Source organism: Vicugna pacos, chromosome 6 (assembly GCF_048564905.1).
Source record: "Vicugna pacos chromosome 6, VicPac4, whole genome shotgun sequence".
NCBI lineage: Eukaryota > Metazoa > Chordata > Mammalia > Artiodactyla > Camelidae > Vicugna > Vicugna pacos.
Window position 1 is genome coordinate 29,620,503 of NC_132992.1, and position 7,513 is coordinate 29,628,015.

General features: G+C 45.3%; 1 protein-coding gene across 1 annotated transcript in view; it reads right to left on the minus strand.

Annotated features, from left to right (window-relative positions):
• The window catches only part of KATNBL1 (katanin regulatory subunit B1 like 1), a 41,911-nt gene extending 40,402 nt beyond the window's left edge, over positions 1-1,509 (minus strand). Inside the window, exon 1 of the mRNA XM_006201607.4 lies at positions 1,285-1,509. The gene's annotated coding sequence lies outside the window, so the exon portion shown is untranslated. The remainder of the gene's footprint in view (positions 1-1,284) is intronic.
• Positions 1,510-7,513: the final 6,004 nt, after the last annotated feature.

Sequence of the window (7,513 nt, forward strand, 5' to 3'; positions counted from 1 at the left end):
ACACAAACATGAATTTTATAAACTCTTAAAATAGCCAGTGGAGTTTTTGCTCAATGTTACAAAACCTATGTCAACAAGAGCTGAGAACTCGGTTTAATGTGAGTATGTATGGGTATACAAACGCACCTCACACATATATTATATCCCTATCTCCCTAGTTGAGAGAAGTAAATGAACTGAATGTGCTTTGTAAACTAAAAAGGGCCACATATAAAGGAGGCAGTAGAGCAGCAAAGTTAAAAGTGTGGAGCCAGCCTCCCAATTATATTTATTAGCTGTGTAACCTGGTACAAGTTACTTTTCTGTGCCTCAATTTGCTCCTTGTCAAAATGGGGACAACAACAGTATCTGTCCCAAAGCAAAGCTCTCAAAAAACACTGCTTAGCATACAGAAAGCACAAAATAAATATTAACCATCGTTATTATTACGTCGCTAGTTATTAGCCAAGTAACAGCCTCAATACATAAAATCCTGATTCACGTCTGAAGCTGTTAAAAAATTTTTTTAAACCAGGATAAACTACACAAATTAAAGCTATTTGGTGGACGCGTTTCTCATAGTTTTCGCCAGTGCTAAGCTGGTGATTATTACAAACATAGTTTCTGTTAGGTTTTTTTTTTTTAAATCTGCAAAGAAACTGACATAGACACCTTTGTTTTCAAGGAATTTTACAAGCCACAAGAAAACAAATCAACTCTTTGTTATCTCCATATTTAAAGCCAATTTAAGAGCGTGGTAAAAGCCTAGGTACTGTTACAGAACAACTTTTCAGAAAACACAATGAGGTTTTTAAAGTTGGCAATCAGCAATTCTTATGCAGTTATGTCGTTTTTGTCCTGCTAAACAAAAGCTTATGTGTCAGGGAAGCAAGGATCCGACAGAAAGTAAGGAAATACCAAGGCCGGGCCTAGGCGGCTCTCGGGAAAACCTGTCCTCAAACAGATCACCTCAGACGCGCGGCGTCCTTCCCCCTCCCCGGGGTGCACAAGTCGGCTCCACCCGAAGATAAATAAGTGACAGCAGGCTCCGTCCACGCCCCTCCCTGCCCGGACCCCTCGCGCCCGCCCCGGCCCTCCCCACCGCGGCGGGGCTGGGGCTCCACCGGGAGACGGCGGCCTCGCCGTCCCGACCCCCGACCCCGGCAGCCCGCCGCGGGCCGGGCCGAGCAGAGGCCGCCGCGGGGCCTGCAGGTGGGCCCAGGGCGCGGCCAGGCCCGAGAAGAAGCCGGGCCCCGGCCGGGCAGCTAAAGGCGCGGAGCTGGCGCACGCCCGGTCGTCACTTACCGGCGCCTCATGGTACCGCGGCGCCTCCGTCCAGCCCGGCGCTGACCGACTGCGCCCGGCAGCCTGGACTATCCCTCGGCTCCCGAACGAGACCCACTCAGGGCCATTCAAACGCGGCCGCGCGCGCGGCCCGCCGGGATACCTTCCCCGTGGGCGTCCCGGAGACTCCGCCCCACGCTGGCCCCGCCCGTCTCGGGCCGCGCAGGACCGGAGGGAGGGGGAAGAGGACGTGTGGCCACAGCGCCCCCTGGGGGCCACAGGCAGGCATGGTGTTCTTGTTGCAGTGGGGCAAGTAATACTGCTTTGAGTGTGGGTAAGAATGACCTGTGCTAGTGAAAGTCTAGTGGGGGAGGTGGTGCTTTATGTGTTGTACCAGGAGGTACAATCTGCTGTAAAAATATGGTGCAGGGATAGGTTTATTCATTCACTCCCATTTAAGTGCCCTAAAGCAAAGTATTTAAAAGCACAGACTCCGGAACTCTGTAACCCTGGGGAAGTCCTATAAACTCCCATGTGCTTCGGTTTCCTTCTCTGTAAGATGGGGATGATAATGGTATCTGCCTCATAGTTATGAGGATTACACGAGTAAATACATATAAAATTCTTAGAGGAATGTATCTGGCACATGGTAAGCACTATATAATCATTAGCTATTATTTTTTTAGTTCCTAATATGTGCCAGATTCTGCGCTAGACTCTTAAGAACACAAGAAATATGAACAATGTAGACTCTGTCCCCAGGAAGCAGGCTCAGTCTCTTTGGGATGAGGAACACTATAGTATGAGGTCAGGGTTGGATCTGTCCCCAGCATGCTCTTAATTACTCAGGGTAATTCTCTTCATCTTAGAGACAATCTACTCATCTTCAGAGATAAGCTATTGGTCAAGGTTAACCAAATTGTAGCAGAAGCAACGTTGTCTTTGGTGGACCTCTCATCCCTTGGAGAAGCAAATCAAGTAGCGTATTTGATGGAGCAGTTTCTCACTGCAAGACTCCACAACCCCTGACTCAATTCTTTAGGCACTCCTTTCAGAACTCCCCAGGGCTACCTAAGGAACAGGGTTGGGTTCAACAATATTTTTGAAGGCCGACTACGTGCCATGCTGACATTGTACCAGGAGACAGCCTGGAGGAGCTCACAGTGGCTTGGACAAACAGGGAAAGAGGTCATTCCCGTACACTGTGGTGGGTGCTATGATAAAAGGTATATCCCAGATGCTGTGGGAGTTCAGAGCAATGGGAGGCCTGGCAGGTAAACGAATCAGAGCTAAAATACCATTAGGTGACAATAACAATGTATTTTTCCTCCCTAGTAACAAAGTCCTTACTTAATACAAAAAATTAAGTAAAGGTGAAAATTTCAGGCACTACTTTAGGTCGGTGGGAGAAATATTTTTAGGATATGTTTTCCATAAGCAATGCTCTTGAGAGCCTCTCAGATTGTACCCAGCACAAGCAGGCACATGCCTCTGCGTGGGGCCACGCCTGTTAACAGGTGGGACTGTTTAAAGAGTCCAGGAGGGTGAGTGAGTGAAAGGAGCAGGAGCGTTGGGTTCTAAGGGGTGCAATGCAAAACATTCCCTGAGGATGAGTTCCACTAGGTGGGTGTGCTGTTTTAAAGAAAATAAAAATTCAGCACATGGGTGACTTCACTTTCTCTCAAGCTATTTCTTCACTATCATGATCACAAACAGGAATTTCCTGATGACCCACTATGCAAAAGGCATTGTGTGGGGCCCTCATTAGAAGAGGGTGAAAAGCATGTAAGCACAGTCCTTACCCTTAAGGAAGTTTGGGTGATGAGGTAAGGCAAATAACGGAGTCCTAGGACTCAGGGCACCTGCTATATTAACATACAAGGATCTCAGCTAAAACAAGGCCTCAGGTCGACTGAAGGCCAGAGGAGAACCTTGGTGTTTTCATTTCTACAGCTTCTTAGGGCAAGAGTCTCAGGCAGATTCGTCTGCAGACTCCGGTCCTGGGGTTTACACCAGTGATGAGTGGCTCTGGCTCCTACATCTCACGTGCCTGCCAAGTGTCAACATAACAAGGTGAAAATAAAGAAATTTGCCTTCATATTGCTACTTTTGAAATACATGCCATTTTAATGATGAAAATGTAGGTCAATTTTCTTCATTGATATTTTTCGGTCAATAAAGTTGAATTTTTTTCCTTGGAGCTCAATGAAGTTTTTTTAAATAGATTTTAAAAAAATGTATTCCATAAAATATTTTTACTATCCCTGCAACACCAGACCTTCTGCACTAGAAGGTGGCTCCCCACAAGCCCTCACAGTGGGCAGTCTCCAAGGGCGTTCACCCCTCCAGCCATTCCCTCAGTCCTGCCTTCTGATTACCTTTAATATGTCTTCCATCTGAGCGGACAGGCAGCTGAGTTAGCCTTTCTGGCCTCCATGCCTCTCTCCAAGGGGTACAGACATCATTCAGGGATGGTGTGTAGAGTAACCCTGACTATAAACACCCACGTGAGAGAAGACCTCTCAGGCAAAGTCATAGGTACACTTCTGAGCAGAGTCGAGGAGGATTCGCCCAGGAAGGTTTAAGCTGGGCCTGACAGGCTGGACAGGCTTTGACAGGCAGGGTGTTCCAGAGAGATGGGGAGAAAACAAAATAAATTCCAGGACCACTATCTATCCCAATTTGAGTGGAGTGGAGAGAACTCTAGAGAATAACAGGAGGAAAGACTGTCACCTGACAGGTTGTGAAGATCTAGAAAGATCCAGCAAAGGTGTTTGAGAAGGAAAGAAATGACTCGAAACCACTGAAAGTCTATTACTCATGGGTAAGAGCTGTTTGCATTTAAACATGTATTTTTTCAGATACTTGACTATGCAAATGTAACTATATTTAAGAATAGAAGTGAGGTAATATCTTACAACTTTGTTAACTGCTTTCTTACGATAAATGTCATTATGTAGGTCAATCCATATAATATTAATTGAAATGCCAATTAATATAAGTGCACATAATAATCAAAATGGCAGTTGAAACTGGGGGAAAAAAAAGGCATAGGCAATGAGTGGGGAAGTGACAGTGTTAAATCAGCACTTCAGAAGGATTAATCTCTTACCAGGATACAAGATGGCTAGTGGGAGGGACAGAGGATTGAGCCTTAGGTATGAAAGTGTTGTAGTGCAGGCGGGAGGTTCAGGGAGTCACAGCATTTAGGGCGATGATGTCATTCTCATCCATGCAGGCTGATGCCAGACCTGAGAGAGGACAGAGCTTGAAGACAACAATAGCACACCCTTCCCATAGCGAACTACATCCACTGCTCAGCCTCAGAGCCCTCGGAAAATTCCAGGCCGTTGATGTTGGCTGTCAAAGTGAGAAGTGGATCCCTTGTTTTCTGCTCCTCCCTTCCCCACCTTCCTGTGCAGGCTGTGGAAGGAAAGAATGGCAGTAGGGAAAGTTTCAGATAAGGCAGTAGCCGTAGAAGTGAGCAAAGCTCACTCCTAGTTTGTAAGATTCATGATCATTTCACACACCACGGCAGCGCAGATGCCCTCCTTGGTGGCAGCAGCAGTCCTGGGGCTCTTTTTTAAGGGGCGGGGGTTGGACTGGGGGAGCGTGGGGACTGTTGAGTGGTAGGGGATCCTCCTGTTAAAAGTTTGTTTCAGAGGCAGCTCTGTTACACTTCCGCAGTGGAAAGCAGTGACGATATTTGTTATCTACAGATTTTCAAAGCTGAATCCAAACAGACCATTTCCCTTCTCTGCCACATAGATTTCCTGCAATTAGGTACACTGCCGCCACGTGGAAGCTGGTAGGGGGCAGCATGTTGGAGCAGGAAGAACACTAGCTTTGGAGCAAGGCTCATCTCTATCAGAAGCCCGGATCACTGCCTTTGGGCCCTTCTACACCATTTTTACCTTCACTGCACAACGGGGATGGTAGCACTCTCCTCTCCAGGGCTGTTGGGAAATACAGTAACCTACGTAAGACACTTCAGTAGTACATAGCACAGTGATTGCGACTCTGTCTGCAAAATACTCTCCACTCTTAACTTCACCTGTTCAGTGATTTTTCCAGGATAAAGAACACAATTGGTTGACTGCTGCCTTGGAAAAGCAGTCTTGGAATTAGACCAGCTCCAGGTGAGGGGCCAATGCCAGGGAGACAGACTCGCTGTGGTGCTGCTGGCCTGTTGATCAGCACAGGGCATCCGAAAGCTGAGACCATTCACAAAACAAGTCCAACTATGTGGTTGTTTAGGAGGTTCCATACCATTGGGGTCCCCTAACAAACAGGCACAGCAGAGAGGAGGTCAAGGGCAGGCGGCAGGCAGGCAGGAAATGGAGTGGACAGGACAGCAATCATCAGAAGCACTATAACGTCCTTGAGGAAGGGGCTTGAAAGAGCATAGCAGGTCTACAGCCTCAAAAGACTGGAGCTGCAGGACGATCACTAAGACTGAAGTCCATTTTCTGGCACTGGACCCAAGGTAAAAACAGCCTGATAGTAACAAAATTGAGCCTGAACCTGAACGCAAGTTCCTACCCCAAATTGGCTGTGTTCTTCAGAATATCATTTCTGTAGGATGTTAACAGATTGAAAAAAGAAGAAAAGGATGAAGGAGGAGGAGGAAGGGGAAGAAGGAGAAGAAAGAGAAATGGCTTCCTTCACCACAGAAGTTTGGTAACTGCTGGATTAAACAAATATTGCTTTACTGTAGTGCTTCTCAGGGTCTTTAAAATATTATCATTAATTGCAAATCTGTAAAAGATACAGGCAGCGCCACCCAAATTCACCTGAACTCCGAATTCTTTAAGGGCGAGAGCACAAATACTCCACAGAATTACTCTTATCTTAAAAGAGTAGCAGGAGTTGTTCAGGTCACGGGAAATGCTGGGGTGGCGCCAGCGCAGGCCGGGGGCGGGGGACGGGGGGGGGTAGTGTGGAAGCTGGGGGCAGCGTGGTGGTGCCTCATGACCTTGGCCAGGATGAAAGCAACAGAACCTGAACATCTGGCAGAGGTATTAGAGACTTTTTTTTAACTGAAAGATTTAACCATACTTTTTCTTTAAAAATAAAAATATGGCCCTTCATAGAATAGCGTGTTATAAAACATGTTAAATAAGTCCAAATATAAATCAAAAAAGCCTGGGAGAATCTAAATCAAAATGTCCGTGAAAATTATTATCACTTTTTTTGCATGGCAGGATTTGTTGATTATCTTTTTTTTTACTTATTTGTATTTTCCACTTTACACAGCAAATGCCTTCCTTTTGTAATTTTTTGAAAGTCATTTTACTAAAGAAACTAATCACAGCAGTTGGGAAATTAAAACTTTTTGTGCAAATTTTTTAAAGTTTAGGATTTGATTTGGCAGCTTTGGCATTATTATTTTATTACTTGTTATTATTTCCCACTTAAGCTAATCCTGGTTAGCTTAATTCATTTGAATGGAATCTTTTTTCAGAAAGAAACTTGTATTAGTTTCCTAGAACAACAGTAACAAAGCATCAGAAACTGGATGGCTTAAAACAGAAGAAACATAATCTCTCACAGTTCTAGAGGCTGGAAAACCAAAATCAGGGTGTTGGCAGGACCATTATCTTTCTGTAGGCTCTAGGGAAGAATGCTTCCTTGCCCTTCCTAGCTTTTGGTGACTCTGGCAAGCATCAGCTTGTAGCTGCATTACTCCAATCTGCCTCCATTGTCACACGGACTTCTACCCTGTGTATCTGTGTGCCCTCTCCTCATCCTATAAGGACACCAGCCATTGGATTTAGGACACACCCTAATCCAGTATAACCTCATCTTAACGAATTACATCTGCAAAGATCCTATTTCTAATTAACGTCACATTCTGAGGTTCCAGGTGCATATGAATTCTAGGGGGACACTACTTAACTCACTATATATAACACTAAATAGCCCACAAATCTTTCAAAGTGTACATTTTTGGAGGGCCTATTTGAACTTATTAACATTTTAACTGTATAACCTGTGTTGTAAGTGACCTTAATTGTAGGACTCTCCTACAGAACTGTGTTGACAAAGTACCCAGGGATGTTCCTAATAACATTTGTTTTTCAGTAATAGTAAAACATAAATGCCCATCAATTAGGGACTGGTTAACTAAGTTCATACATCCATGCCACGTATACTCTGTAGCCTTTAAAAACAATGAGGTAGATCTGAATGACAGACACGGAAGACATCCAAGATGGAGTAAGTGAAAAAACAAGTCAGTGAACAGTGT